We start from the raw sequence: 11,022 nt of genomic DNA on the forward strand, positions 1-11,022 counted from the left end.
ATAGCTAGCACCTACCTCTTTTCTAAGCAGTGGATCTATATTTTAAATTTCTTATATAATATTGGTTCAGGATGTCCCTAGAGAACCCCAAACTAAAACACCAAGGTCATTGTTTTTTCCCTTACACCAAGTCTGCTCTTTCTGTACTCTTTATTTCCATTAAGGGCACCACCACCACCCAAGATAGAAACCTCAAAACCATTTTCCTCATCATTTACCACCATCAACCCATGTCAATTCTGCCTTCTAAATACATCTCAAAATCATCATCTCTCCATCTCAACCACAGCTGCACTGGTTCTGGTTCAGTTCTTCCCAGGACAGTTCTAACAGCCTTTTTTTTTTTCTTTTACAGCTTACAAAACATAATTTTATTTAAATTTGTATACATAAAAATCTACCAAAATTTAAATAAAAACTTTATCCAAATCCTTTCCCACAACAAAATTGGACATCATGGAAAAAAAAAACATTCAAATAAGGTTCCCATCTTTCTACCATAAACTGGTAGATTCTGGGAGGATGAGGAGTAAGAGATAAACGAGGAGAGAAGATACTGATACCCAACACAATTTGATCTTCAATGTTGTCTCATCTTGAAATGACTTAATAACAGAGATTTCCATAAGAATCAGGATTCATTTTTGACCCAAAAATGGAAGCTTCCACTCCAAAATCACAAATAAGGTTTCTAGTTTTATATTTAGTGTGGGGTAAACAGTATATTCAATATTAACCCAAATGGTAAAAACACATGGATGGCATATTAATGCAGACCTTACATTATTAAATATATTTTGGAACACTCATGGATTTTTCAAACATATGTTGGAATTAGAAACCTGTAAAATCTGCTGCAGTGTGTAATAGCTATTTGCTTGAATGTCTTGGCAGTGCCATTTTAGTAGCTAATGTTCAGTGTAATCTTGTGCCTTTTTAGTAATTAATATATTAAATATAATCTTGTCTGAGTTTTTAAATGGTCTGTTTTTCTTTTTCATTAAGTCGGATTAGATGCCCACCAAAATTCTTGTAAATGAAGCAGGACCTGATTTCAAATTCTGTCTATACACGCAATATTTGGCCACATAGACCGCTCCCCAAAGTCTGCAAAACACTGCCTACTGGGCAGGCTTACAGTGACAGAAAAGAATGAGAACACAAGATATTATTTTTATAAAGACTAAAATCAGATTTAGGCTGTCTAGATATCTTATTCCAGAAAACACAGATTTAAGATTTTTCAGTGATTCTTGCCTTCCCCCCACTTTTCTTCCCCAGTGAGATAACCGTTTCTTTCACAATGATGAACCATCCCTTTTTATGGAAAAATGGCTTTCTTTCTCCATCGGATCAGGACAAAGACATCACTTCTTAGCCACAATGGCCACAGCCTTCTTGGCTGCATCCTCCAGGTCAACGGCTGAAGTAATGGGGAGTCTGCTGTCGTTGAGTATTTTCTGGGCCTCTTGGACGTTGGTTCCTTCAAGCCGAACCACCAGGGGCACCTTGAGTTCTAGCTCCTGGCAGGCTTTGGTGACCCCATTGGCAATGATGGCACAGTTGACGATACCACCAAAAATATTGACAAGGATGACTTCAACCTTAGGATCAGCTGTGAGCAATTTGAATGCTTGATATACTTGAGCTTCCTTTACACCACCTCCAAGATCCAAGAAGTTGGCTGGCTTCCCACCATTAAGGAAAATGATATCACAAGTAGCCATGGCAAGCCCAGCACCATTCACAAAGCAGGCAATGTTCCCATCTAGTCCTATGTATTTTAGATCATATTTGGCAGCTTCATTTTCAATGGGCTCATTCTCTGATTTGTCGTCCATAGCAAATATGTCTTTTTGTTGGAATTCTGCGTTGTCACCAAAGTTTATCGTGGCATCAAAACAGACAACTTGTCCCTCTGGAGTTTCACCAAAGGGATTCACTTCTACCTGAGTAGCACCAATTTTCAGGAAGAGATTATACAGCTTCGTAATTTGATCTGCAGCCTGGCTTTTCAAAGGCCCAACGAAGCCTAGATTTTCTGCCATCCGCTGAGCTTGGCTGTCCTTTATTCCTTCAAAAATGTCAATTTGCTCCTTAAAAATGAGCTCTGGGTTTGAAGCAGCCACCTCTTCAATGTCGACGCCCTCCTGGGGGCTGCCCACCGGCACGGGGCCATTGCAGGACCGGTCCATCAGGATTGCCAGGTAGGTTTCTCTGGAAATGTCCAAGGCTTCAGCAACCATCACCTTGTTAACTTTCACACCTTCTTTTGGAGTTTGTTTTGTCGCTAGATTGTAACCAATCATCTGTTTAGCCAGCTGTCCCACAACATTAGGGTCTTTTGTTAAATGAACGCCTCCTTTCAAACCACTATTGAAGACACCTTTTCCTCTTCCTCCAGCTAAGATCTGGGCTTTTAAAACAATTTCTTTTGCATTTAGTCTCTTAGCAGCCTTGAGAGCTTCATTCGCAGTGTCTGCTACAAAGAATCTTTGAACTCTCACACTGTTATCAGACATCAGTTTCTTGCTCTGGTATTCCTGCAGCCTCAGCCGTCTTCAGGAGGTTAATTGAACTGCCCGGGACCTGGCCGCCATGAAGCGGGGCGGCAGCGCTACGGCTCGCAGAAGCTCCCATGCCTGCGCTGCCACGGGGGACGCCATCTTAAACAGGAAACCCAGCACTCCAACAGCCTTTTAACTACTGCCCCTTTCCCTTTTTTCCTGCCTTGTATGAAGATGTGATGCGTGGAACTGTGGCAGCCATCTTGCAACCATGAAGTGATGAGAATAAGAACTAAAAGCCAAGGAGCTAAGGATGGCAGAAGAAAGCCGGACAGGAGCTGGGTCTCTGTGAGCCCCGTTGAGCAGTTGAGTCAATGCTGGGAATCATCTGTCTGGAGACTTCTTGTGATGTGAAGTCATAAATGTCTTTCCTTATGCCTTTGATAATGGCCATTAGTTGCATCATAAGCCATTCCTAATTGACACAGGGAGTAGGAAGATGACGGTAACAATGTGAGCAAACTTACCACATGTTGATGTGGCGCTCTTGAAGCAGCTATTTTAGTCTGAGAGGCAGTTTTTTTGTTTGTTTATTTGTTTGTTTTTAGGTAGCTGGGGGGAAAGCCAAACTATTAAATATTTAGTTTTTAATTATTGTTACTAAGTAGTACATTCAGTAGTCATCATGCCCACATCCCTTGTCCCTTGTTTGTCTTTTTCACTTAGGCCTGCTTTTAATTTTTAATATAAAACAGTGTTTCGAGCAATTTTGTGGAGAGTGTTTTCAAATGGTCACATCAAACATTCCCTGGGTCAAAATGGCCTCAGCAAATAGGCCTCCGCCGTGTATGGCCTCACCTGGAGTAAAGGCACGAGAGGCAGGGATCTGTGGAGTAGGGTGAGGACACAGCAAGTGAAGATGGGGTGGGGGTCATGTGGAATGGAACTCAGAGAGTCGGGGGTTGAGTGTAGAGTAGAGTGGGGGCAAAATATGTGAAATGGAGGGCTTGGGAAAGGTGGGAGCCCTTCTTTCCCAAATGCAAATTGGGGGCACCCATTTCACTGGGGCTTTCTTGGCCTCCGTCCCATCCTGCCTATTTTGTGCACCTTCAGATGGCCTGCTCTCATCTCAGCCCCACCTGGGTGCCTGTGGGAAACGTGGTTGCCCCAATGTCACACGGGAAGCATGGCCGTCTCTGCTGCTGAGGTCTAAAGTCCATCCTGGGGTGGAGGTGTGGTCATCTGGTTGGAAGCAGGGACCAGGAGACTTGACTGGAAGTTTCTAGTGTCTGATGCTGGTTGCTTACGGGAGTCACCAGACAGTCCTCATGATGCCACCTGCAGAGGAAGTAGAAAGATGAGATCCAGAGATCTAGAGCAGAGAGAGAGTGGAGGACCCAGCGGCCGATGGGGACGGTGCAGAGCATCCCCATCCATATTCAGACATGCAGATGGATTGGAGTACTTGATGATGATTTCATAGCATCCAGACTGGGAATGACGAATTCAGCCTCCACCACAAGTGCAAAGTCCCTGGGACCAGCCATCCAGAGTCACCCAGTTCTTAGTCACTAGACGTCTAGAGATAATGGTCCTCATCCTCACACTTCACCCTTCCCCAGACTGCCCCAAATGTGGCTCTTCTGATGACAGTATTCTCCAGGCTTTATGAAGTTTTACTAATTGCAGCTGGTTAGTTATTTCTGAAGAAATTGTTTCTAGTTCTGGTGTTGAAGGATAGCTCTTGAGCAAACAGAGAAAACACTTAATAAACATTCCAAGGCCATTGGCCTTTGGAGAAAGCTTGTCTTTTGGTCATATCACTTCTTCTAATGTGGCTTTTTTCCCCCTCAGAGAAGGGTGTTAGAGGACTGGGCATTTTCCCTCTAGACGTTGTCAGCGGGACAGTTTCATGAGTGTATTGACGGTTCCTGGTCATGTGCTGTGATCACCAAGGTTCAGCCATTTTTGTGTCTGGGGAACCAGCAGGTTCCTTGGGTATAACGCTCCCCATTGCTGAGGTTATAGCAGCCTCTAGGGGTTGCCACGGGTTACTGTGCTGGCTACAGTGTCTTGGATCCCTTTAAAGTTGGAGTACTCAGGGTTTCCTACAGGTGTTCCAGGGGAGCACGGAGGGTCTGATGGCTGGACTTTAGCGTCGCCTCCATCTGCTGCCCACGGTCTGCAACTTAGGGTATCAGCTTGCCTAGACCCACCTAAGAATCACCCCCACTCTAACTGCACACACGCAACATACACACGCGCACACAGCCCCTGCTCTGAAGGGGGCGTGCATTCAAGTCCTCACTCCTCTTGTTGAAGCCCCCCAAGTTCCCCTAGTTCTTCCCCATGTCCCCAACCTCCTCATTTGCTGAACACAAGGAAGTGTGTTTGTGTTCACACGTGGCCCTGGAGAGCTGTTGCCAAGGGGCATTTAGCGTTTTCCTGAGTCTCTTAGCAGGGGCGTTCCAGGCTCTAGTTTTTATGATTTGTCTCAAAATCCAATCCAGTCTCATCACTCTCTGCTTAAAACCTGTGGCAATTTCCCATTTCCTCTTCTTGTGGCTTATAAGGCCCCTTTCCCGTCTCCCTGCCCTCTTTACCCTCGCCTCTCCTGACACACCATCCCCACCTGCTAGTCAGAATGAATTTCTTTTTGTACTTCAAAAGCTCTCTTCTCGTTCTTGAAATTTTACAATTAATCCCATCTGGCCACAGCTCTGTGTACAGCATGGTAGTGTCTAATAATTAGTTACGAGTGTGTGGGTATCATCCAGTATTTGGCAGGGCAACTGTGATTTGCCTACTGCAAAGCTCCAAGTACCCACTTTGAAAGATACCAAAGAAGGTTAAGACACAGTTCCTACTTTCCTGGAATTTTACCTTCTAGTTGGGTAAGACATGAACACATGAAATAACTAGAAAACAAGTAAGTGTTAAAACAGAGGTTGCAAACTGGTGGACTATGAGCTGAAGCTAGGCCTTAAAAAATGTGTCTTGTTTCAAAATAACAATCTTAGCCAGCTCAGTTGTTGTTTTCCGATTTTTAAAATTCTGGTAAAATACATATAACATTAAATTTACTATTTCAACCATTTTTAAGTGTAAAATTCAGTGGCACTAAGTACATTCATATTGGTCGGCAGCCATCACCACCGTCTACCTACAGAACTTTTTTCATAATCTTTTTTTTTTTTTTTTGAGGTGAAGTCTCGCTCTGTCACCCAGGCTGGAGTGCAGTGGCGTGATCTCGGCTCACTGCAACCTCCACCTCCCAGTTTCAAGCGATTCTCCTATCTCAGCCTCCCAAGTAGCTGGGACTACAGGCAGCTGCCACCATGCCTAGATAATTTTTTTGTATTTTTAGTAGACATGAGGTTTCACCATGTTGGCCAGGCTGGTCTCAAACTCCTGACCTCAGGTGATCTACCCACCTCGGCCTCCCAAAGTGCTGGGATTACAGTCGTGAGCCACTGCACCCAGCCTAGAACTTTTTTCGTCTTGCAAATCTGAAACGCTGTACCCATTAATCACTAATTCCCCATTCTTGCCCCCCACCCATCTCCTGGCAACCACCATTTCACTGTCTCTGTGGTTTTGACTACTCTAAGTATTGCAGCTCATACTAATGGAATCGAGCAGTAATTTATCCTTCTATGACTGACTTATTTCATTTAGCAGAATGTCCTGAGGATTCATCTGTGTTGCATATATCAGCATTTCCCTCCTCGTAAGGCTAAATAATATTCCATCATGTGATATATATATATGTGTGTCACATTTTGCTTATCTATTCATCTGTCAATGGACACTTGGGTTGCATCCGCATTTTAGCTCTCATGAATAATGCTGCTATGAATATGGGTGTACAAATATATCTTCAAGATTCTGCTTTCAGTTCTTTTGAGTATATACCCAGAAGTGGAATTGCTGGATCATATGCTAATTCTATTTTTAAATGTTTGAGGAACTGCCATACTGTTTTCTACAGCAGCTGCACTGTTTTCCATTCCCACCAACAGCGCTCTAATTTCTCTACCTCCTCACCAACACATATTTTCTATTTTGTTTTTGTTTTGTTTCGTTTTTTAAGAGGAGCCATTGTAATGGATGTGAGGTGGCCAACACAGTTAAATTTTTTAAAATTAGTTATCAATATCTAAAAATCAAATTTCACTTTAAAATGTATATTTTCAGTTTTTTTGAAAAATTGGAAAACTCTGGCCGGCCTGGCCTGTCCTTGTCCCTGGTAATAGTTGGCTAGAACTAAGTAGCAACTGCCCCTTGGCACAGGGCAGGGCCTGCAATTTCCAGCTCAGCTCGCACCTCTCCTGTAGGTTCCTTAACACAAAAAATAAAAGCAGGTGCCTCTCACCCCAGCATTGCCACTTTTCCCCATTGAACAGTCAGGAAGAGAGGATTTTTCCTTGTCTTCATCCTTGATAAAATGTGGCAAAACTAACAGACAGGGAGATAGGAAGTGAATGTCATTTTTGTGATCGTGTATACTGATTATGTTTAATTGGTAGATTAGTCCATTCTCACCCTGCTGTAAAGAAACACCTGAGACTGGGTAATTTATTTTTATCTAAAAAAGAGTTTTAACTGGATCATGGTTCTGCAGGCTATACAGGAAGCATGATGGCATCAGCTCCTGGGAGGCCTCAGGGTACTTACAATCATGGCAGAAGATGAAGGGGGCAGAGTGAGGCATCTCATGGTGGGAGAAGGAGCAAGGGAGAGAGGTGGGTAAGTGCTGACCAGTTCTCATGTAACTGGTTATACAACCAGTAAATAACCTGTTGAGAATAACCAATTCTCATGAGAACTCTATCATGAGAACAGCACCAAAGGGATGGTGCTAAACCCTTCATGAAGGATCCACCCCTATGATCCAATCACCTCCCACCAGGCCCCACCTCCAACTCTGGGGATTACAACTGAACATGAGGTTTGGGTAGGGACACAGATCCAAACCATATCAATTGGCAAATACACTTTCTTATAGTCAGTCACTTCACTCGTGTTAGTTCTTCCTGGCTCCTGTAGACATTTGAGTTTGTGATTCTTGGGTTAAACTCTTGGCCACTAGGTGTTCTGAGACAATGGCTGCTCTGGGAGCTGGCTGATCAAAGGCAGTTTGAGAAAGGAGGCAGATTTTCACCTCTGCCTTGAAGGATCATGTATTAGTTTGCTAGGGTTGCCATAAGGAACACCACAGACTAGCTGGCTTAGACAAACTAGAAAATCAACAGAAATTGATTTTCTCACAATTCTGCAGGTTAGAAGTTTGAGATCAAAGTGTCGGCAGGTTGATTTCTTTGGAGGCCTCTCTCCTTGGCTTGTTGGGGGCCGCCTTCTTGCTGTGGCCTCACATGGTCTTCCCCTGTACCTGTCTGCATCCTAATCTCCTGTTCTTATAAGGATACCAGTCATATTGAATTAGGGCTCACCTCTATGACCTCATTTTAACTTAATCACCTCTTTAAAGACTCTATCTCCAAATAGTATCGTATTCTGAAGTACTGGAGGTTAGGACTTCAACATGTGAATTTTGGAAGGACACAATTCAGCCCATAACAGATAGACAGGACCAGGAAGGAGGAGAGAGAGGGTACAGTGGGCATGCATTTTGCTGTCTTCTCAGCACCTGTATCCGTTTCTTGTTGCTATTATAACAAATTACCACAAATGTATTGGTTTTAACAACACAAATTCATTTTCTTCCAGTTCTGGAAGTTCTAAAATCAAGCATTGGCAGAACTACAATCCTTCTGGAGGCTGCAGGAGGGATCTAGTGCTTTGCCTTTTCCAGTTTATAGAGGCTGCCCGTGTTCCTTGGCTCATGGCCCCACATGATCTGACCTTCTCTTTCATCTTTACTTCTCCTCTGTCTCTGACTTTCTTCTGTCTTTTTGTTTTTGGAACAGAGACAGGGTCTCACCCTGTCATCCAGGCTGGAGTACAGTGGTGTGATTATAACCTACTGCAGCCTGGAACTGCTGGGCTCCAGTGATCCTCTTGCCTTGGCCTCCCAAAGCTCTGGGACTATAGGCGCACATCACCATGCCTGGCCTCCTGCCTCTTTTTTTTTTATCAGGATCCTTGTGATTATATTAAGCCCACCCAGATAATCCAGGATCATCTGCCCATTTCAAGCTTTTTTTTTTTTTTTTGAGACGGAGTTTCCCTCTTGTTACCCAGGCTGGAGTACAATGGCATGATCTCGACTCACCGCAACCTCCTCTTCCCGGGTTCAAGTGATTCTCCTGCCTCAGCTTCCCGAGTAGCTGGGATTACAGGCATGTGCCACCATGCCTGGCTAATTTTGTATTTTTAGAAGAAACGGGGTTTCTCCACGTTGGTCAGGTTGGTCCCAAGCTCCCGACCTCAGGTGATCCGCCTGCCTCAGCCTCCCAAAGTGCTGGGATTACAAGCATGAGCCACCACACCCGGCCTCAAGATTCTTAATCACATTTGCAAAATCCCAGGGATTAGGACATGGACATCTTGGGCAGGGACAGGAAAGGGATTGTTCTTTCGACCTCAGCACATCTTCCTTCTTCCCCACTCCAACCTTGAAGACCTAGTGGGCACTGTCCCTCAGAGCACCCCATGAGAGTGCTCACGTGACCCACATTGGCCAATGTGGCCCTTGGAGGGGTTTCCCTGGAGTGGCAAAGCAGTGCAATTTGAGTCAGGGACTGGCAGAAATCCAGCCTCCTGTAAGGTTGAAGTTTTCATCTGCACTTGTGGAGATGGAAACTGAGGTGTAGCAAGAAGGAAATGGTTCTGGTGGCATTTTTATCATTGGTTCCAATTGTTCCCGAGGCCAGCAGTTTAGGGGTCAGTATATCCTCCAATTGTTTTGGTTCAGTTGGGTTTCTGTCCCTGCAGATCAAAATCATCTTGACATATACAGCAGCTATTTTGAATGAAGCCTGGACAGCATGGGAGTGCGGAGACAACGGAAGCAGAGACGAGTTATCTTGAAGCTAATGAAGCTTGAGCTTCAAGGCCACTACCTTACATGAGTCCCTCTAAGGCCCTAGATGGGAGTCGTGTTCATACGCTTTGCAAAATTTTTAGAAGATACATTAGTTGCAATTATTAGGACCACACCTAGCCAGGTACAGTGGTGTGTACCTCTGGTCCCAGATACTCAGGTGGGAGGAATGCTTGAGCCCAGGAGTTTGAGAACAGCCTGGGCAACATAGTGATACCCCACTCCCCAAATATAAAATACAATAAAATAAAACAAAATATTAAGACCACATCAGCCTCCTTCCATTTCAATAGAGAAGACTCTATTAAATTTTCCCCATACCTAGCCCTGAAGTGAACATGCGCATTTAAAAAAACAGCCATGAAGAAATCAAGTCGATGACATGTTTAATTTGTGTTAAATAGGATATATTTATAGTCATTTTGTTAAGTTTGCTAGTTGGTGGGGTATAGATAAGGTTTTTAGAAAAGCTCTTTCTCGGCCAGACGCAGTGGCTCACGCCTGTAATCCCAGTGCTTTGGGAGGCCAAGGCAGGTGGATCACCTGAGGTCAGGAGTTCGAGACCAGCCTGGCCAACATGGTGAAACCCCATCTCTACTAAAAATACAAAAAATGAGCCGGTTGTGGTGACAGGCACCTGTAATCCCAGGTACTTGGGAGGCTGAGGCAGGAGAATTGCTTGAACTCAGGAGGTGGAGGTTGTAGTGAACTGACATTGTGCCACTGCACTCCAGCCTGGGCGACGGAGTGAAACGCCGTCTCAAAAAAAGAGAGAAAAACTCTGCTCTTTCTGCACTGACCCATCCAGCCTCATAACAAGAAGGTGCAGGGCAAGAGGTCATATCGGAGTATGAATGTGCCCCACAGTGCTGGCCACCGGAAACACATGGGGAATGGACGAGGAACAAGTTGGAAATGAACGGGGCCAAAGGCCAGTCTGTTGAAAAATTCTTACAATCATCCGACTTGTAAAATGGACAGTTGGATTCTTTATTTCTGGTCAGAATGGAAATTCTTTCCTGTGTGGAATATACCAGATAAAGCTATCTAGACACGTTATACTTTTTTTTTCATTTTTTGATGGAAATTGTACAAATTTAAATTTATTAGGATTTCTATGGAACCTGATAATAAACCCACAGAATTAAAGCAAACAGCGAGTATGTTTTTGTGCGAAATTGCGTGATTCATATATCCTAATGTATTGGGCTATGTCTTAGCAAGACATTACCAATAACAGATTGTGAAGCTAAAATAAACTTTTCTAAACTATCAACCATGCTAGAAAACAGCCTGAAATCTCTTTCTATTCCCTTTATGGATAACGGTATTTCAAACTTCTTGTCACATGAAGAGACAGTCAAAGAGCATGCAGCCAAAAAGGAATGAAAAAAAGTCTACAGAAGTGTGTCAGATAATTCATTAACACAAACTCATGTTATTTTTCTATATTTTGTATTTTTCTGGCATTTGCAGGCTTTTAAGCTTTGTGATTTGTTGTAATTTTTT

General features: G+C 43.8%; 1 pseudogene across 1 annotated transcript; it reads right to left on the minus strand.

The window, feature by feature from the left end:
- Positions 1-1,015: 1,015 nt before the first annotated feature.
- LOC100607434 lies at positions 1,016-2,666 on the minus strand (annotated as a pseudogene). The gene has a single exon (XR_178806.3). The product of XR_178806.3 is annotated as a succinate--CoA ligase [GDP-forming] subunit beta, mitochondrial pseudogene (transcript).
- Positions 2,667-11,022: the final 8,356 nt, after the last annotated feature.

The sequence above is a fragment of the Nomascus leucogenys genome, chromosome 10 (assembly GCF_006542625.1).
Source record: "Nomascus leucogenys isolate Asia chromosome 10, Asia_NLE_v1, whole genome shotgun sequence".
In the NCBI taxonomy this organism is placed as follows: domain Eukaryota; kingdom Metazoa; phylum Chordata; class Mammalia; order Primates; family Hylobatidae; genus Nomascus; species Nomascus leucogenys.